Source organism: Hylaeus anthracinus, unplaced genomic scaffold (assembly GCF_026225885.1).
Source record: "Hylaeus anthracinus isolate JK02 unplaced genomic scaffold, UHH_iyHylAnth1.0_haploid 0, whole genome shotgun sequence".
In the NCBI taxonomy this organism is placed as follows: domain Eukaryota; kingdom Metazoa; phylum Arthropoda; class Insecta; order Hymenoptera; family Colletidae; genus Hylaeus; species Hylaeus anthracinus.
The window spans coordinates 5,506,753-5,528,749 of record NW_026533254.1 but is presented as its reverse complement, the minus strand read 5'-3'; the positions used below and the strand labels follow the sequence as shown (position 1 = coordinate 5,528,749).

The 21,997-nt window shown below is 39.7% G+C and overlaps 1 protein-coding gene across 5 annotated transcripts in view; it reads left to right on the top strand.

Annotated features, from left to right (window-relative positions):
- LOC128895994 (leucine-rich repeat-containing protein 24-like) overlaps positions 1–21,997 on the top strand; it is a 311,248-nt gene that overhangs the window by 271,620 nt on the left and 17,631 nt on the right. For all 5 annotated transcript variants that reach the window (XM_054159105.1, XM_054159096.1, XM_054159088.1 and 2 more), the window contains one exon: positions 6,850–6,914. The gene's annotated coding sequence lies outside the window, so the exon portion shown is untranslated. The remainder of the gene's footprint in view (positions 1–6,849; positions 6,915–21,997) is intronic.

Below are 21,997 nucleotides of genomic sequence, written 5' to 3'. Positions count from 1 at the left end.
CGAGTCTTCCAGTTGCGCATTTTCCGACTGCTGCAATCCCGTAAGCGGTCGAATGCTTGCAATAAAAATTTCGTGTGTTTACTGAAAATCTGATAGAACACGATTCTTCGGTCTCACGGACGCATCTCTTCGTTGTTTGTATCCCCACTCGTTCGTCAACCTTATTCCTCTTTCTATCCGACGATATTCTCGTAACACGGTATTCAATGAAATTTTAAGAGTATTTCATTCAAGAATAAACTAATCGACTGAAAGTTTATTATGATTATTTATTTATTTATTGTCACGTCAGTTTGTAAGCCATTAGCGACCACTGTGAGTTACATGTTCAACATTTATATACATATGTGAGCCATAATGTAATTAAAATAAATATAGAATAACTAATTCTTACATCTAACAATAATTATAAATACTATTTACCATTAAAGAATTTTAAAAGGTTGTAGTGTCTCGTTAATTCTTGTTTATATTTCTTTGGAAATTTTTGTCCTTTGTAAATAAGATATAATTTTTTATGTGTATTTCTTCTCATTTAAGCTGATTTTCAGTGTAGTTGGTAGGTTTTATAATTTTCGTATAATATTATGCATTGGTAGCGAAAAACCAGAATTAGTAGACAAAATATTTTCTCTTGACTCGTGAAGATCTGTATGTTTAGGCATTAACCACTTTTGGTTCCATGTTTCTAAGATTTTATTTTGCTAAATAAATTTTTTTTCCTTTGGGATTTTAATATTACTGAGGTCAATATTTAATTATCTCTTAGTCTCTTCCAAACATGAATGTTGTGGTTTTTTGATACAAGCGTTTCGGATACAAGCACGGTACAGATGTAGGTGTCGTCGCTTCGCCGCTGCACAATGGTGGACATCGTTCATCTTGCGCGGTTGTACGACGATCCTTGGCAACGATTCACCGTTAGCCGAATTATACGCATTATCGAGGTCCCGTGACCGCCGGCTATGGATTAACGAGCTAGGTATAAATAACTGACACTCTATCGATCCTGTATCGCCGGGGTCAGTGGTTTTTCCATTGTGTGCCAGCGAGCGCTGCACCAGTGTGTACGTCCTGTCAGTCTCTTCCTGTTTCGTGAAGGCAAATATTTACCCGAGTCGAAACACAACGCGTTTTAATGGCGCTGTCCTCTGGTCTCTCCTAGACGTCGAGCGATACGCGACCCGTATCGGTGCTCTCTTTTCGGTTTTTGAGTTTCGTTTGTCTTTCCCCTTTTGCATTTTTCGTGATCAAATTAACGAACGCGAGGTAAAAGTATTTGGTTCGTGAAGCGATCGTAGGATGGTGACGGGAATGGAATGATACCTTCCGTTTCTTTTAATCCTTTGCACTTTTAAGGCCACCTATACTGTCCAGGAACCTGAAGGCGTTCTACTCCTACGGCCAGTGTCACTGTCCACAATTTATCATTAAGTTTTAATAAGCGATCGTTCACTAATGGCATCAGATACTAAAAAATACTAAAAGTATATAAATTTGTTTAAACTCTAATAAGAATATAAGAGGTGCAAAGTTTAACAGTGGAAACTGTAAAATTCTAAAAAAAAAATCGTATAATTTAACAAACTACAAAGAGTTGTTCGTGACCATTCCATAACTCAGAAATCTAAGAAAAATGGTCTTGGAGTAGACTACCTGCATATAGCTACATTGCTTCGAGTGCAAAGAGTTAACATAGTTAAAAATTATAAAAAATCGAGTCGTTCCATGAAGTGACGGGATTACAGCCTGGACTAGAGACGGGAAAAGAGTTAAACGTTAGAAATAAACCGCCATAGAGAGTTCGTTTATTCGCTACTCAAATAAAATCCTGGCCAACCCCGTAAAACGCAAATTGCAAAAAAATTGTTATAAGGGTTACGACACAGCGCATCCAGTGATCACTCGAATACAGTGGTTGCGCGGTTTCTTCCAGTGGATAACCAAACGGCGAAGAAGCTCCTTTTCTTCTCGCTCCTTGATGGTTATGGCCCTCATGAAACACCCGGCCGGCGCATAAGTATGCGCTGCTGCAGCTTATTACACGTATAAAGTATCCGATTTAACGCGGCGCTTTATCTTTCTTTCATTTCTTCTTTTCCGTCTTCCAGGGGGTCGTTCGCGGTATTCCGCACCACCTGAAACCGCTACCGGCGGTTTTCCCTCTCGCTTCCGCCGCGTTTCGACTCTTTTCCCGTGGTATTTCTCTTTGTTCCCCGGAGTGCTCCTCCTGACCTCTTTCTCCGTTTCGTCTGAGAAATAATTTAATTCGTATTATGCCGGTTACGAAGGCAAGAAGGACCGCGTTCCCTCGCCTCGCCACGGCGTGTAGATGTTTCGCATTTGAAATCGAGAGAAGAAAGAGGAATTCGCCCGGCGGCTCTTTTCACGCAGCTGAAAAAGAAGCGGCTCGGGGGGAAAAAAAAATAGAAGACTCGCCGTTTCTTACAGAGAGCGATCCGCATTACGCTACAAGCGAGATGGCGGCGATTCACGTGGGAAAATAAGTGGAAAAATATTACATAAATATAGAAAAAACTCGATGAGCAACAGTTGTACAAAAACAATTGTGTAAAATTAATTCAGCACGACAACGAGTAACGTTCTGCTTTCAAATTGAATTTACATTCCACTTTTATCTTCCACGAAATTAAAAAAAATTGTGGATACGAAAGGGAGGGAAGTCGATTAATCAACGAGGAAATTGTTTTTCGATAAGCTGCGTTTCTGCGATATAATCTGAGTAGGTTCCATGGGGGCTCAGCGGTTAGAGTCGCGCCTCGACGTGAGTAATGAATTCTCATCAAATTGACTCAATTTAAACGACGATCGACGAAATTACCGAAACTGCGTTACTAATCCTGGCCGAGCGTCTCATTTCTCTTCGATGACAGCCACTGCGAGTTCGTCGTTAATAACTCACGATCATTAATTATCAGGCTCCTATTAAACACACGCATGGCACAAAGAGATAACGCGTTCATATCGGATTTCTCTATTCAATCAATAATCAGTGAAAATGAAATACAAACTTGCAACCATTATTTACGCAGCCTTAAAATAATAGTATAAAATTTCCATTCAATTGATATCCACTTGAAAGTTTGAAATGCTATTAGACGCATATCACTACTTAAAAACAATTTTTCCTTTTTCTTGCCTCCTTAACTTCGGTCGATTTTCTCAATTGTTATAGTTTAGTTTGAAATTGGCTTCCCATCCCTCAGGCAATCGTCTGCGGAATTTTGAGTAGAGTAATTTCTGAAAACGATATTCCCGTAGGTACTCGTTGACTGAGTAATCTCTGGTTAAACGGGAATGTGTAAAAAATTAAACGAACTTCCGCGGTAGTTGATGAAGCTTTTAAATAATTAATGAATCCGTGCAAACTTCACTCGCTAGCGTACGATATAGTACAGTCGATAGTACTTATGTACTGTATTATAAACGGTGCATTTATAACGAACCGGGTGTGCTTAGCGTAGACACTGCCGAGATTACATACTACTTTCCGGTTTAATCATGGACGCGTGCATGCGATCAGAGATTCTAACGGCTTCTTTATCGAGTCGTTTAGTCGATCTATTCCTGGATAGAAAATATTTATGGATTTACTAGTCATACTGTAAGAAGGTTTCTTGACATTTGAAGGCAGAAGGTAAATTCATAGAAACTTCGCTACATACTACTTTTAGTAATATTTCTACTATATTAATTATGGATTGGTTTGCTCGTCGAAAGTGCTAATAATTTCAACAAAATCAATAAGTATCTTTACCAACGTTATTTTATTAAAAAGAGACCACAAGTAAGAGTTTAAAAAACTGGTTTGTTCATTAATATTCGTTTCTTCTTAGAGAATATTCATAAATTGATTAGAGAAATATCACGAAAGCTTCTTATCGATTCTGTGTTTTACTGAACGAAGATATTCTTTCGTTTAATTACCAAGACACAAATTGCTGGATCCACTCGTGTATCCTGGCTGTTTACGAAACAACGGGGAAACATTTCCTCGAGACTCGCCGGGAGCTCTGGAGAGAAACGGTTCGCCCTTATTTCGACGAAAGCAATTCCTCGCCGCTCTGGATTCACTGACCCCCTGTGAACAAGCGCAACTTTTCCACACATACGGGGGCAATCGAATTACGAGAGGTGTGTGCAAGATTTATCGAAAATGACGAGCAAATTCCCCAGCAGATTCGATTATAACCGAGAAAACGGGCCAAACCATATTTACGTCAACGTTCCACGGCACACCTATACGACGGACAAACTTTTATCGCGTGAAGAATTGCCCATGAAAGATGCAGGTCGCAGTGCTTTGCGTTGACTGTTTTCTCGTTGAAGAAGTTAGCGTTCCTGCTTTTGTTTCTTGTCCCATTTCGAGACACAGATTAAAGAGTTACCATCTCCGATTGTGCTCGAGAATTATCGAGACCTTTTAATACATTCATTTGTTAAGTAGAATACTATATTTGGCAGCTATGTGATAACTTTTGACACTAATATAATTCATAATTTCACAATTTAAAAATATGTTACGTCACTCATACGTAAGTGACGGGTCTTTTCATTAAATTGTTACATAAAGTAATTTTCAAGATGAGATTTTAAAGAAGATAAATCTAGATAGGATTCGTGACTTTCGTGAGTGGTCGAAGATACAAAGCTAATGGTGTCACTAGTTCGTGAAACGATTCAGGTGTCCCTGCAATTTCGACCATACCTACCTAATAAATACAAAGGAGGAATTAAGAGGAGTAATCGACCTTATTTGCACTGTAGTTTCCTACGCGAAAAAAATTCCCTTGTTTCTGTTCAGGGGCGAATGAAACAGGATAGAATGCCGCAATAGGACAGAAGTAATTCCAGTGTCCGAGACGGTAGCGTAAACCATGTGCAACCGTACCTCTTCGGAATAATTAAACACTACGGTGGGCGCGCGTGTCTCCACGTTGGAACGCGGCTAGATTGCCCTCGTAAAATCTGTCTCCTATGGCGTGTAGGCTTGCTTAATAAATGAATGCTCGGCATTCGCTGAAAACAGTCCATCATTCGCTGATCTAGAGAGAGGTACGAAGGGGGATGGAGCAGGCAAATTTAGCGCGGATAGGATCCTCGAATGGCATGGGGAGCCTTTGCGACCTCGCGTTCAATCAGGCTGGATCAATAATTCTTGGAACGTATTCGTGATACCGTATTCGATTAATATAGTCGCGAAACTCCTCGCTGCTTTACGACTTGGCGCAGTATCTACGATTATTTGATTAGATACTCCAGTTGAAATAATTTGAGGGTTTCCCAGGTTGCGAGTTGTTTCCGCTGTATACACAGAATATTTGATGTAAATCCTATGGTAGCAATCCTTAGATCTCTTCGCTCGGATTTTGATCATTATTAAACAAAGCTTTAAACATTCAACTTTGAAAATTATTTAATTAGAATTTTTGAAAATCTACAGTTATATAAAAAAAAATAAACCTGCCAATTGTAAAGATTACTTAATGCTGACATGCCATTAGGGCGAGTAATTAATCTTCCACAGTAGCGAATAAAGAGGATTTCCATTGGTCCATTGGATGACTCTGAAGAATCCATTCCCTGGTTCTTCTCGCGAACGGAAAGAATCCGTTGTCGACCAACGGCGCTTGACTTACTTATCACCTGTCCCATTCCACGACAGTAACATTCGAAGTTCCGTTTGCTCAAAGTTTCGCGGTGTCGTGGTTGCGTTCCAATTCCTGAGAGACAAACGACTCCCTCTACTCTTCTCAGAGTTTCACTAATTCTATTTCATGAGCCACGCGCGCGGAAAAGTTAAGTGCGTTTATCGATAACCCTCAAGAAACGCTTTCTATATGGAACTGTTTCCCCCTTGAAACTAAAATATCATTCTCTTTTTTACAAATACTATCATACCTTTTGGTACAGTAGACACGTTGGAGCCTTACAGACGGAATGCACTGCGTTACCGAGCCTTACCAACTTAGTACACTGTCTTACCATCAAAGTGCACTACCTTGCCACCACTACCCACTTCCTTATCGATACAGTGTCTTGTTTTACCTTGCCTACATCATTATCTAATCTTAAGATAAATCGTAGAATAGATAGGATATTCAACGTCATCGAAGTCTGCCCTTTGAATCGAAAATCCGTGGAATCAAGGTTTTATTGCGCTATTTTTCTCTTGCTATTTTTTAGGGTGTTACTTTCAAAAGGTTTAGAGATCCCTACTTCACACGGTGGCGAATTCGAACACTTGACCACGATCAAAGTACGGATCGAATTCGACTGTGTTTCCTGGAAATTGAGCGATTTCGATACAATCGCTTCAGCCATCGATGGCGTTTTCTGGAGGTGGGCCCTAGGCACCCAGTCTCGCGTTTTCCTGCAAATATTTGACGTAAATTGAAACCGTCCAGCGCGCAAAGCGGCTTACGCGATGCGTAACTCGCGAATAGACTCCGGGAGCGGAACCCCTTTGTTCCCCCTTAATAGAAAGTTTTTTGTTTCGCTGTTTGCCGAACCGTGGCACATAGAAAAAACTGCATATCGCCAGTTTCCCGGTCCCTTCGGTCTCATAACCGGACAGCGAAAAAGCTCCTCTTTGTCCACCAGTGCATTTTTACGTCGCAGTTTGTCCAACGAAATGGGATCGGTGATATGCAGTCGTTGCATTGAATTATTTACACGTAGCTAGTCTAAACGTTGCGGTTGGATCGTGGTTGTCGATCTTCCACGCTCTATCAACACGATTTTGCGCCAGTGACGCCGATAGAAATTTCTTTGGTTCTTCTCAATACCTAGTGGTAAAAAAAGTTATATTTTTCTTTTGTGTTTCAGAACATTCCCTTGGCAAAGTGACGCTCAAGGCGGTCACGGATTTCTCGCTCCTGTCTAAGTTAAGGGTAAGTCTCCACCTAGATCGTTCAGATTAAGTAAAACAGTAGAAGTTTTTAATATTGTTTATTCGACAAGGAAAGCCTCGCATACAGAAACGTCGCTTTAAGGTTTGAGTTTATTTTTGAACGCGAAATTATCCCATTCTCGTTCCCACCGCGGTTTTCGCCTCACCTTTTACAAATGGCGCTCTAAAAGTGCAGTATTTCAAGTTTTTCATTGGAAACGTCAGGGGTCCACTTTTATGTTTGAAGAAACAACTAACTTCGTCGAAGGAACAGTAGAAATGTCAAGCAAAACGCGACGAAGTAGAACAAAATGCTAATACCACAACTGAGTGGAGTGGAGGAGGAAACTTCGAAATTTATCGACTTTATCGTTTCGGATTAAGGAAACCGTTGGATAAGAAACACGACGAACTTCTCCAAGCAAATCGAAACTGTTGGGTAACAACGCCATTACGGGCAAACGAAAAAGCTGTAGACGGAAATGTATTCGAGTTACGAGTTACGAACAGTTTCTTCAAACTTTGATAGATATTTTTTGTGTAATTCAAATCAGATGTATCATATTTCATTAACTTTATATCCGGAAACACTGCAACGCGAACGATAAATCACATCTCTGTCATGTATCCTAACAATGTGATCAACGAACGCGAAATTTCAAAGTAATTTAGATTCTAGTTGTATGTAAATGCAGTAGTCGTCGTGGGACGTGCTGTATATAAATTCCACGGTACCTAGAATTCGGCTCAAGTACCGCTTTCTAAAGTAACGGAAGCTAACGATTTGAAAACTATTGCACCTCGTTGCATCGTGTCGCTATTTATACCTAAATACCACATTTTGGTAAATAGAAACAAAATTAATAGTCGCTACGAATGATTCGCGCGTCAACATCAGTGGAAACTTGGACACGCCCACGCGACAGGGTATCAAAAGACGAAGCTCCGTGGATCCAGTGAAACATCCAACGACGGCGACGTTGCTCGTGAATTTTGCAACGTGAATGGTTAGGGAAACATTGCGAGCCCCAGTCGTGCCTTAACTTTCTTGGAAAATACTGCGTGTGCAGTAAAAAAGGTGGTCCACCTTTCGATTTACCCTCGTCGAAGAAACGACCGCCAGGCTCGTTTGGTGTAAAATAAACTAGCGTGGAAAAATGTTTTATTTATATTAAAATTCTTTGTAATAACTCTATAGTCTTTCGAAAGGTAATTCCATAAATAATCGTTTGATATAAAATGAACTGGTATGGAAAAAGGTTTTATTTATATTAAAATTCTTTGTAATAACTCTATAGTCTTTCGAAAGGTAATTCCGTAAGTAATCTCTTCCCCACCGAAATTTCGATTTGGGAAAAGATGGACATCTCGATACACACAAGGGGTGATTTCTGAATATTTCAAGAAATCAGAAGTTTCTCATTTGCGCTCGGTGCTCGATTGACTGGCACGTTCTAACCGTGACGTGGAAACATCAAAGGATCGTGTCGATGAGAAAAGCGCCTACCCCCCGCCCAACCCCTGTGCCGCGGGGCTTTGAAAAATAAATTTTGCTCCTAGCAGCTCGGTATGAAAAAAAGAAAGAAACGTTCCTTTAAGTCGCGGCGGAAAGTTTCCTACCCGTGTGCACGGTTACGGGGAGAAAAATAATTAAAGTACACGCGAAATAAATTTAAACTCTGCCTGCAGAGTCCTGGGCAATAGTGTTGGACTAGCCACATTTATTAATAAATTCATGTTTGCTTTCTATTTTCGGTTTTACAGACATTGAAAGAATAACTTAGAGAAAGATCTTTTAAAATATACGAAGCAGAAATATATAACGATTCGTCATTTACAAATATAAATACACAACCAGCGATTACTTCAATCATCGTCAGCACCAATCAAATCAACCCTTGAACTCTGTCCATCGCCGCAACAGCGACAGCGAAAGTTCGAAGATTTCTCACGAAGTTAAATTCGCATCAATACTTCGGTCATCGACAAATTTCCTCCCGTTAATTTCATCGGGAATTCAATCCGTAATATCGACAGAGGATAACCCTGTCGCGAATGAAAAATTCACGGAAGAAAATCCTGGCGGCGCAGTCGAGACGGCAGTTTGGAGAATTAATCTCGCCCAGCCTAGCACTGCGATATCTTTAACGAGCTTTCGATCGACGTCCCCGAGACGCGAGTTTCTCCTTTATAGTCTGTGCTCGCGGATGATTTACGCGATCGTGCGACTTATTTGAAAAGTTTACGCAATTTCCCAGCCGCGACACGCGGTCTGTAAATATTCAGAGAGCTCGAAACTTTGTTGGGATAAGGTGGCTGCCGGTTTACTGGAAATCGTGGCGAACTCGTGCTATATTAGATGTATTTCGATATCGGAAAGAACACAGGACGATGTGTTATTTTGTATACTACCGAACTTTCATCATAAATCCCGATAAATATACTTGAATAACGAATAATTTAACCCTTTCCACTCTTAATTATATTTCAATTTCGTTACCAGCAGCTCCCATCGCTTTTAAGAGATGTATTTGAAATTTACTTCAACAACAAAATAAGGCAATTTAAATAAATAAATAAAGAAACAAAATAAATTAAATCGATTGATACTTCAAGCAACTCGATCAAATATGAAAGACCTTTGTTCCGGGCAGTTTCTAAATCCTTCTGGGCAGACGTCGTCTGTAACTGGGTTAATCGTGAACGCTAGAGGACGTAAAATATTCCAGTGAACAAACCTCGGCGGAAAGGGATCGCCCACCAGAGACGAATCTTTGGAGCTGCCGTCTTTACACGATCCGTAGGGGGGAATTAAATTTCGCGACAAAGAACATTGTTACTCGCGACGTTATTCGACGCTTGATTTCTTCGCCGTTCGCATTCAAAAGTCGTGGGAGAAACACACAAAGTACGTTAATCATCCGTGAAACTCGTCCCAGCCCTGGGAATCAGACATTAAAGGAAGACGATTTCGCGGCGAGATTAAAATGAATTCCAGTTTGTTGTCTTTATTTTGTCGTTCCCGCGATTATCGTTTAACTTCCTGACTCGCTGGAGAGATATATTGCTGATAATTGCACGCTGGAAGAAGTGCTTTTTGTCTCTTCCGACTACGTGCTCCCGCGTCATTCCTCTCGAGTACGAGAACGAACGTTTCGCCGTTTTACTGAAAGAAAATCAGCGTGGACATGCCATCTTCCGTGCGGGAGGGATTTAAATCACGTATACTCTTGGTTAAATGACCTCGCAACCGAAGATTTCAGTTCTCTCATTATCTGGTCCGGCTGCCATAACACGCTCGTTATCGTTTCATCGTAATTTTCGCTGGTGGTCACAATTTTTTCTCCGGCTACGAAATTTTCTTCTTTTTTTCACCGTTAATAGCGTCGAGTTAAATGAACCCACTGCGGTCCGCGAGTTCCTTCTGCCTCGGTTTGACGAGGGCTTGATCGAATTCGTACAATTTTCATTCGCGTCATCAGCGCGTACAAGGTATTAAAGGAGACATGCACCCTTTGTTTTGCTTACGTTGGTATGCAGGACAATGTGATGACAACCGTGTGAGCACAACATCATCATACATCGTCATACGTCATACATAAAACATGATGCGACAATCATTATCGCTCACCAGCAAGTATTGTATATGAGTATTACTCAAATATAAACCGGGCTTTTTTTTATACAGCTTTATTATTAAGATAGATAAAAGTCCAAATGGATTGCTTTATTTTTCTACGTAGATTCCTTCAGCAGGAATACATTTTCTCCATCAGATAGGAAGCTTTCTGATCCCATCATAGAAAATAGAATTTAGCTGCCCCAGTAGTCGATTGCGCACGTACAATTAAACTTGTGAATCGCTTTAGACTATATCACGACTTGTGACGAAATGTGGATTCATCACTATACCCGAGAAAACAACAGAATGAGTATGGGGTGGTTGAAAATTAAAGATAGTGTATTGATCAAGGCCAAGACTCGAATGTCAACCAGGAAAGTTCTGGAAACAGTGTTTTGGTACTAAAAATCCTTCAGTGGTACACTGAAAATATATTATACACGTGTAAAGTGTATTCATATATATATATTATGAAACATTGATTTGGAAACATCAAACCTATTATCATTTAATTTAGACAAATTTCTTCAATAGACATAGGGTACGAGTACTTATGGGACTGACTGTACAAATCGATACAAATTATTGAAGACTCCGATTATTTCCAGCACAGTATTTCGCGATAAATCGAACCGCGTCTATATAATTTCTCATTCTACTATTCAGGCAATGTTTTTTTTCCCAGTTATGGTCTCATTTTCAACCCATACTGGTTTCAATCGAACCGAGCAAGGCGATCTCGTAAGAATATCCCAACGCTCTCGTAATCTTAGCAATCCAATGATAAATACCAGGTTTCTACCGAGCGCAGCTGCGTTTACTTTGACATCCGTGCACTTTATATTGTATCTCCTCGCTGTGTTTACAGATAGAGGGAAACAGAAATTATGGCCTCTGCGGTTCAATCACGTCGCGGCAGTAACAAAGCGTGGACACTATTCTTAGCTTTCCGTCTACGGCGAGGAGCGGTGAAATAATAACAGTCTTCCCGCGATAGGAAATGGCGCGAGTTGAATCTTTAACGCGAATTAGTTCGCGACGGGAATTAATGGAGTTGAAATAACGTTGCTAAAATTATTCAGTTTTAATCGTATCGGTAAACGGCCAGAACGGCCAATGACAACGTGCATTTAAATAAAAGGGAATCAAAATTGAAGGAAGAAAAATACAGTGTGCTAAACTTGCGTAATAATTTATTCTCTTTGAAAGTGGCGGTTGCATTTTTCGCAGCTTCGAACTTCGTTATGACGTTGCCTGTGATACGCAATTACAGCGCCGAGAAATGCACCGTCGTGTCGATCACATATCTCCTCTACGGACGTGTTTGAAAATGAGATCGCACAGAAGGACTGGATAATTTCCCTTGTGTAAGTGTATCCTGAAAATGGATAAATCTTTCGTACGTGTATCGATGTGCCCTCAACGTGCAACGTAAATATGACATAGTTCGCCTCGCGTCTGAATTTCACTCTCTGCCTGTTCTTTTCTTCGTTAAACATTAATTAACCCTTTGCACTCGACAACTTTTTTTCTGCTATCTAACAGCAACTCGAGATCTTCCTCAGTATTCTATTATCACGAATGCTTAGTTTAGATTAACTTCGAAGATGAGATCTATAATTTGATATTTGAAAATCGGGTCACCTTAACCTTATCGACAGTCATTTTATTAACACTTTGAGTTCAAAAAATATTAAAGCTAAACACAAATTAATGCTGATTATCGAGGTTACGAAGTGATGATCGAGAGTCACCTTTCGAGCGCAAAGAATTAATGGTGAAATGTTTTCTTGACATATGAACTGTTATTAATTTTAACACGTTGTTTTATGTATAACGAACCGATGATTGCGCCAGGAGTTTTCGTTAACGAAACGTTTAGTAGACTTGACATATTCGCTTGCTAGTCTATTTGGGGAATTTATATGCTCAGCCAGCTCATTTTAATGCCTGAGTCTTGGGGAGGTGATTATTGTACTACGTACGACGTTAATTAGATAACTGGGGCACGATGCACAATATGTGGTATAGCGAGTTCACACGGATATACGGAACGTGTTCAGAAAGAGATATTATCAGCGTTGATGAGTAGCATGTAACGGGGTTGAAATTAGTATTAAAAGAGAAAGAGACATTTTATATTTGTAGGGGATAGATCCAATTTAGAAAGAAAGTAGTTTTATTAAGTATATAGATTCACCTAGATGTTGTTGCGTTCTATTGGTTGCGTATTCTAATGCTCGACCTCATCGAATAAATAATAAACGCTTGCCCTAATAAAAACTGTTCTATCTATTTATTATGCCCTTTTCACCCCACTTTGAAATTTATAGACAATGGTTATTGTAAGTCAGTAGGTCAATTTGCAAGGGACTTTGTTTTCCAGTATCAATTTTAAATTGTATATTTGAACTATTAATGCATTCTCAAGTAATACTAAATTTGGTGCGAAGTGGTTTCTCTTGTCAATGCACAGAGGATCAGAACGGAAGAGGAATGAAATGAACACCTTCTGACTTGACGGTGAAATATGTGTCATGCATATTTATGAATCTATGCAACGATCTTTCTGAATATATTTTACATTGTATATCTACATCTTGTCTAATAATACTTCAGAAAATTATCATTGCATAATATGTCGGATCAGTAGCCCATGATAAAGAGGCTTTGGAAATTTGTTTTTTAATCAAACATAATCTCAGGGGAAACCAAACAATGATTCCAAAATAGTTCATTTATTTCCTCCATGGTCCAGGACACGAAGAAGTATTCTAAAGCAAGATTTTCTGAGTCTTACTGGCAAACCCGCCAGCAATTCATTAGCATTTCTATCCCATTTCATTTGGTATTCAGAACCATGGAACAAATTAATAAATTTAATTGGGGAGCATAATTATGGCTCTACAATCTCGAGTAACAATTCTTCTGCTGGCTCTTTTAATCCTCCTTTCCTGTTGAGGACAAATTTCTAACTTGTCATTGTATTTTCTAAATATTTTTCACCTCTTCCATGAAAAGAAACCAAATCATAATCATAGAGCTTCTAGTCATAATCTAAGCATCCCAGTGAGTACACTCGAAACACAAGATATCTCAAGTGTTATAATTTCTAATGCATACAAAGAATCGTCTATTTATGTTATTCCAGGCCGTTGCCAAGTTCTCTCTCAAAAACCAACCATTGTTAGCAAATTTGACACTCTTTCTCGGTTTTCACGACACAAGCAAACGCCATTTGGGCAGCTCACGAAAGGGATACGAATCTCGACCGCCGGTAGGGGACACATGGTCCTTCTGTAACCGCGTACGTGTGTCCTTCCCTTGGTGCTACATCGTTCTTCCTTATGGACCTCCCAGAAGACAGTTGTATCTCGTAATCACCAGCAGTATTCTCCTGTTTCCTGGCGCTCGTGCGCGAAACCCCTGCACACAGGGACGCGTCTTGCGTGGCCGTACGTGCAGGGTGGATACAGGACGCGGAGGTTTAGTTACATAAAGGGTGGCGTCCCGAGAGGAAGGCAGCAGGTACATATATCGAATACGCGCCCATATTAATACCTCGCTTCCAGCCTTCTAGGGCATCGCCTTGGTTTCCTCGTATCCTTGTCACGTTACTGTGACACGGGGTGTGTAACTGTAAGCGAGTACACCTAGCAAGCACGTTATTAGCGTTTCTCGGTTCCGATCGATCGAATTTCTTGGCTCTGCTCGCTCTGCCATTTGCCTGTGATGCTCTATGTGAAAAATATTGCGTTTCCATTCTATTGAATATTTAGCTAAATAAAACACGCAGATTTTAAGTCTTCCTTGGTGTAATATATTTAAGTATATTATATTAAAACGAGATTGAAATGCAAGCGTTTTACGAAATAAAGGTGCGAGTAATACGGTCTACGCGAGTCGTTCGATCCGTACGCTGTCAGATTTCTACGAAGATTAAAAATGCGCAGAGTCATCCATTTACTACAGTCCCCTTTTTTAGGAATTCCCCGACATTCGTCCTTTGCGCGACGACAAAGTTTTCGGCGTTTAGGAATGACCCAATCATAAAACTTGGGTCCAAACTTAGCTATTTCGGTCACTATTGATCTGAAGGTCTCGAACTAGACAAAATCAAACTTTCAAATTATAATTTAACGTTTTTTTTTTCCCAGAAGTCCAACACAATTCGATGGACTTGTGGTTCTCGAAATCAGTTTCGCTTAAAAGGGTCTGTCCGCCATTATCATGTCTGATTAATCATTTTGAAATTATGTGACAAAAAAATTCGTTGAATGTTTGACGTGATCTTGGTCAAATTCTAAATAAATAATTATTACGATTGTTTGTCACGAGGAAACCTAAACCCGGGGGTCGTAAGGGTTCGTGCGAAGACTCACGTGTTAGAAGACTTTTGTTAATTTATACGTGCTATAAGGAACCGTACTCTTAACTCTCTACTGCATAATGTGTCCGATCAGGAGAAATCCAATTAAAATAATCCCTGGAAGTTTGCAGAGGTAATTTCGCGGGATTTGCGCGTAGCGTCTTATAAAGATGTTTAATAGCCTTACAGGTTCAGACACTTATTGTTTAGTTTGTGTATTAATTACTTTCGAGAGGTATATAAACAAGATGTAATTTCATGCTTGAAAGGTAAAATGTAATTCATGTAACAGAGGATCGAATCTCGTTTTTGTTTGCACGATCAGTGTTAGGGGATGTGTAACTCATGTACACTGATTGGAGCTCACGAATTGATGCAACTGTGTGGAAAGTGATATTCTGCCTGTCGAAATGAACTGAACATGTCAATAATGTAACTGATTAGTACCATCGACACCGAGGTTATCCAATTGGAGATCGTCTTCTTAGGATTCAATAAGCCTGTTATCACCCACTAAGGAGTGATGTGGCACGATGTTATCCTCCCAGGACTGGGTAGACTACTTGTTGACAAACCAGAAATCATACAGCATGTTCTTGCTCGCTTGAGACTCACTAGGTTCGTTATGGCTCACCTAGGAGTCATGCAACACGGTCGTGTCTAACCCATAGTCTAGATACGGTAGAACTGATAAGCTAGGATGATGTTAGTGGTGGAGATGGACCGTGTAGAGCAACTGTTTACCAAATTGGTTACGTTAATTAGGACTTTAATGCAGATTCCTGATTATTGCAAAAGTTTTCATCCTCGATTTCCTCTTATAATCGAGATTCCACCGTAACGACGAGTTCAGAGTAGTCGTGAGAGGAGAGTAGATTTTGTTTGCAATGGTGTTCGAGATACGAGCACAATGTATCGATGACTTGGAGATTATAGAATCCACACCTCTCCATTATGAAATCGGGAAACTAGATACGGATGATCCTCAAAGGTATCAGAAGGTCCATGGAGTATCAGGAGTCTCAAAGGTCTACGAGTGTTTTGGATGTCCAAAGAGCTAGAGAGTTGGGTGAAAATATGAACTTTCGTCACTTTCGAAAATGATTTGTAATGAGAAAAATAATTCCACTTTGATCAGTATCAAGTCTGTTAAGTCCTGGTTAGGGGAAAAACGAATCTGATGGTCTCAGTCCTATAAGTATTCGTACCCTCTATGTCTATTGAAGAAATTTACCTAAATTAAATGATAGGTTCGATGTTCCCAAATGAATTTGTTATTATAAGAATATACATGTATAAAGTGTCTTTAGAAAAAGTTTCAGTTAAATTAAATAATTAATAACGAAAATATATTCATTTTCATCTACATAGTACACATAACGACCTACAAAAGTATTCGTACCACACTTGATAGAATCGATTTTGTTTTGTTTACATTGTCGTGTCACATTAGAAATGATGTCTACAGCACAGTGGATTCAACAATATTAGTATAGTTTGAAATCTTGTTCAAATATCAGAGCTAAATAAAAATGAGTCGAAGAAAATCAGAAATTACATTAGAAGAGCGAAAAATAATGTTTAATTTGCATAAAGAGGGCAGTGGTTATGCAAAAATAGCTAAAATAGTTGGTAGAAGTAAATCTTTTATTGAATATGTAATTACCAGGATAAAAAGGTCTTTGAGTTCATCAATCTAAAAATGGCCAACCTTTCATTCCCAGTGATTTTCATCTCCCGTTGAAATCGGTCGCGAAGAGCTGCGACCGTAAATCACAATCCATCTGTCTACGTCGTCAAAACAACTATACCGAGCGTACTTTTCCATCGAAGTGAACGTGTCGCAATCGCGTTAGAGATAACAGAACGGGGAACCCTATCACGCAATCGATTGCCTCTACTTTCCATGGGGGTCAGTTATTGGTTTCGAGAGAATTTGCCCGTGTGACTGGAAAATGCGATGGGAGTTATGTTATCAGAGATACTATCCAGGTGGGCCAGAGCTCGATATTCGTTGGTAATTAAATTTACCAGTTTGAACTCAGAATTTTGTTTTCTTATGAGGGATGGAGAGGTGTAGTAATTGATTTCATGTAAATTTGTCGCGGTTCGCGATTGGAAGATGCAGAAACGATCGCGGAAGCGACGCGAGAGTTCACGATCCGCGCGGAATTGTGTTATCAGCGATGCTATTATTCGTACAGACCGGCGACGGTGTCGATATTCATTGGTAATTAAGTATTAACAGATTATCGGCGGGGGAAGCGACCTTTGTCGAGGGTTCAGGCTTCCCTCCAGCTCCGGTTCTCATTTATAATTAGAAAGTCGATTACCACGGCGCCTTTGGCGCGCTGCGTCTCGTGCAGACGCAATAAAAACGATCCGCAATCGATAACTTCGAAAAACTCCGACTGCTCCTCGTGGAACGCCACGACGGAGCCGATTAACCGGATTTTATTTTATTTTGCTAGTCGCGACCGACCGACATTGCGCTCAGAAATCAGGAGCGAGTTGAACGCCCGAGCGTGAAACGTCAGACACGTGGAACACAATGTGTAGGAACTGAATGATCGATTTGTATTAACGCTTTGCTAATCGCACATGTTTCATGTACTGTGCGCAATAACATGGCATTTTTAAATAATTTTCATCACGTATCTGTAGAACTATTCAAGAAATTTCACATGAAAGTAGTTTCCAAAGAAATCTTATACAACAATTAATCTCATTGCTCGAATTGCTAAATGTACGTTTCAGAAGACTGTGTTTAAATATTGCATATTTTATGTTAACGAATTTTTTTCATGTACTGTATCTTCTCGGTTGTCCTCAATCCAAAGCCTCGAGCATTAACCATTTTCAGTCTTTTTTCTGTCCACGTACAGAATATCCATTATTGGATAAATAATGCATTCTCTGCCTTTAATTCACAGCGGTCCATTAATTTCTGCTGGAAATATACAATTGCCTGCCGTGGAAAGCTTTTCGATTTTTAACGCCTTTAAAGCGAATTTATGATGTATGTGTTCGCTACGCGCATTCAACGGTCAATGGAAAACATTAAAACGATGAAAATTGAAAATTTTCGTTAGCGAGAATGTAGCGGGAACCTTTACAAAATTTTCTACTCACCCCTCTTCCGATGAGCGCTATTTATCAGCGTGGATGCCCTCGGACTTCTATAAAAGTCACGAAACCCCATTTTGCTTTATTTAAACAAAGGTTGGCCAATATTTTTCTATGAACTGGAGTGGTTGTGGATTATGAAATGGCTACTTGTAGAAACACTTCTAGCATTTGAATGAAAATAACGATTCTCACCTATTTTACTTCAGACCTCAGATTAAGAATCAGCTTCGCCATTTTATATAGCAGTATTTCCGATTTTAAATATGATCCAATCCTTCCAATATATAATATCCAAATATAATAAATATTCAAAATTCAGCGTTAAGGCGGAATTATTTCATTTACGAGGTTTGAATTTAAAATGGACGGGGCATTTATTACTCCTTTAAAATGCACTGCAAGGCATCAATAATTTTTAGCTCAAGGCAAAATTGTGATACATATTCAAGTGACTTCGCGACAATGTAGCATGCAATATCTGACATCCCTGCGATGCTTTCAACCTCGTGTAGGTATTTACAGGAAAAAGTAATTAATAAAAATTTCAACAGGCTATAGAACCTTCGCATATGTTACGAGATTTTAATCACCGTGTCATTTACTACGTTACCTGTATCTGCAATTTTGCATTAATTATAAAAAAGACGAAGCTTTTAATATATCTTGCAGCAGCATACAGAAATCAATGAAAAGACTATTTTTAACCAGACTGGTAGTCAAAGCGTTAACTAATACATTTCGTCTAAAATTGATCTCCTCGCGTATCAATCCCATCCTATTATTAATTGGCTGTCATGAAAAGTTTATTATATGCCACATAAAAATTGCATCTACTCCTCGTTTTAACGCGACGGTATTATCGATAACCGTTAATAGCATTCCAGACATGAGCGTCACAGAAGATAGCGCGAGTGCATATTAATTTTCGATAATTAAAATTCAGTTTGATGGCCATTTAGGGTATTGATAATTCGCCACGAGGAATAAATAGTTGAATAACCAGTATTTCCATCCCAATTAGCTTTCGCGTCTTGCGGTGTTTCGTGGTCGAAAAACGAAACATGGCAGAAACGAATGCGCAGCAAAATTCAGAGGGATAATACAATTATGTCGGGAACAGAAACTCCATGTCTATGCGGTTTGCTTCGACCACTCGCCGATTTGTATTTCGACCAACCAATTTAGCGAAAACTTTTGCCACCTCCCTCGCCCACTGCCGTTTCGTTATTACGCCCGAACCGTTCTACTTTGAAACTGAATCTTGAGGAAGTTTCCGTGGTAACTGGAATATAATGTACCGTATATAGACAACACCGCCTCTGGACGGATTCCTAATGCCTGATCTCTGCTTTCGCTTCTGCAGTGGCAGCAAATCGATTCCACTTCGAAGACACTCGGACTGCGAATAATTATTCCAACTTCCCTTCTCGCGTATCCCTCCGGGTCACTTTGATGGCGGCCTGTGGAAAAATATCCCTCGTCGGAACTTTCACCTAATAAGGAACAAAAACCCTCCAGCGGGTAGCACTTGGATTCTTTTTTTCCATTGCTTTTCGCGAAACGTAAATTAAAACGCTTTAACCTCGTCGGACCCCCGTGTGCATTAAACCCGGTTTAATTTTATCCGAAAGAATTATTTCAATCTTGCGTTCTCCGCCGAAGTTGGCCAAAGTAACCAAAATAACTTCGGTGTTTGAGATAATGGTTATTTTACGTAATGAAAAGGTACTCATCCTTCCTTGGAGAAAATCTTTCTCGGCTAAATAATCTTTTAAGGCAAATGAATTTTGCATTTCATGAAAACTTTTTGCTCCGTATCAGAAATCGACAGATTACTTTAAATTCAGCTATACTCGGCCAATTTCGTTTCATTCTACGCGAAAGGGTGTATTAAAAAAGATGGAGCGGAGAGTCTCGAGGAACCATGAATTTCCGAAGCGATTTAAATTTAAATTCGAAGTAGAAAAGAAAGAAACACGTCTCGATGGTTCTCCAGCGCATCGAGAAAAGTGGATTCCTCCTCCGCGAAAATCGGCCGATTGTCGCGGATATTAGAAAAGCTTTGCAGAATCTTGGAATCGCGTGTTTGTAGCAACGGTCAACCGATGCGGTCGATTCGATGGAATCGACCGAGCATGACTCGCTGCCATGTCATTCGAAACTCTGTGGACCGTGTGGGTGCATATGCAACGACAGCTTTCCACGGATGATTAAACGTGAGCAGCCCTTAGATAACCCGTGACAGGGAACGTATGTGCAAAGAGAAAAAAAATGAGGGCGCATTAGGTGAGCGCGTAATACGATCCTTTACTGTAACAGGGTATTAAACTTTGGAAAGTTTCCGAAGCCTGAACCGCAAAAGACATCGGAAAAATACATTTCAGAAATGTTTATTATCTTCTTTTTTAATTATAGACGTTACTCTGTGCATTTGTGGCTGTATTGTGTACTTTTTTAAAATCGATAGAATCGCTACGAAGATCAGTTCGACTCACGCAGTTAGAAATTCTTGTTAAAGCTGCAAAAATCATAAAACATTTCAAAGTTAGCGAACAAATAAAGTTTCAGTATGATTTCATCCAAAAATGGCCAATGGGGAAACAATGTTGGTTTGGAATCACCGTAAATAATTAATGCTGATTCTCGTGGATCCACTATTATACACGAATAAAATAAAGTCGTTGTTATAATTTCAATGGCTTACCATTCCGTCGCTTGTAGATCTCTGCACATAAGCGCATAACGAACAGCAGATTTCGATTTAATTAACATGTCGTAGGTATAATTATATCATCGAAACAGTTTCGATCGTTGAATGATTCCGTATACGAACGGAGCCGTTCATCATTGGAGCGTATCCATGGCAATTAGAGGTAACTGATAGGATTTATAATAGCCGATCAAAGCAGCGATCACCCTATAATTCATTGACCCGCTTTTCGATGATCGGTCGTGGAATAGCTGGTATTAATCGAGGGAACGGCGGAGTGCCTTTTTCCATATGAAAAGATACGTCGTTTGATACACGAATGAATGGGGAAATAGAACCCGGAACCTGCCAGGGACACTTAAATCACAATCACGAATGCAAATCCGAACAAATTAACTTTCTGTTACCGGAGTGAAGGGAAATTAAGGATATAAAAGGAAAGAAACATTTTCGCTGGAGTGTGTTTTATGCAAAGAAATATTTTAGAGACTACTAATAATGAATTAAGTACATACTCTTATTCTTCGAGTTATAGAATGAATTAAATTTTTCAGACTAGACATTCTATAATCTTGAATCTGAAATACCTCGCAAATGAAACAAAAAGGAATATCCGAAGGGTTGAAAAGAACTGAGATACGAAGCACATGGACGAAGAATTTGTAATTTGTTAGCGCAAGAGTTCACTAAAGATTGCCAATAACGAATTAAGTACTCTTATTCTTCGAGTGATAGAATTAATTAAATTTTTCAACTTATACATTCTATAATCTCGAATCTGAAATACCTCGCAAATTAAACAAAAAGCAATATCCGAGGGGTTGAAGAGAACTGAGATACGTAGCACACGGACAAAAAATTCTTCTACTCGGGACAAAGGACTGGTCAAAGTGAAACAGCGCAAACGTATGCTGCGACCCAATATGTCCCGTGACAGGCGTGTTAAAATTCAAGAAAAATGGCAATATTTTGGGGCTAAAAAATGGCACGGAGCGAACGAGAGGAACCGCAAAAAACGTCAATCTCGGTACAGGGAGATCGGTTTAGCGAACAGAATAACGATTTTCGAATTCGTATTAATCGCCAAGCGCCGGGTAGTCCTCTTTTCTCTAGCGAATTTGAGAGAACAAAAATTTGATTGGAAGGGCTTCCTCGCAAATAAAATTCGAGGTTCCCACTTTTCCCAATTCACGTCCAGGCTGGCAGAAAGATTTATTTAAAATCGCTGGCCGGTTAGTGCGAAATCCGCGAAGT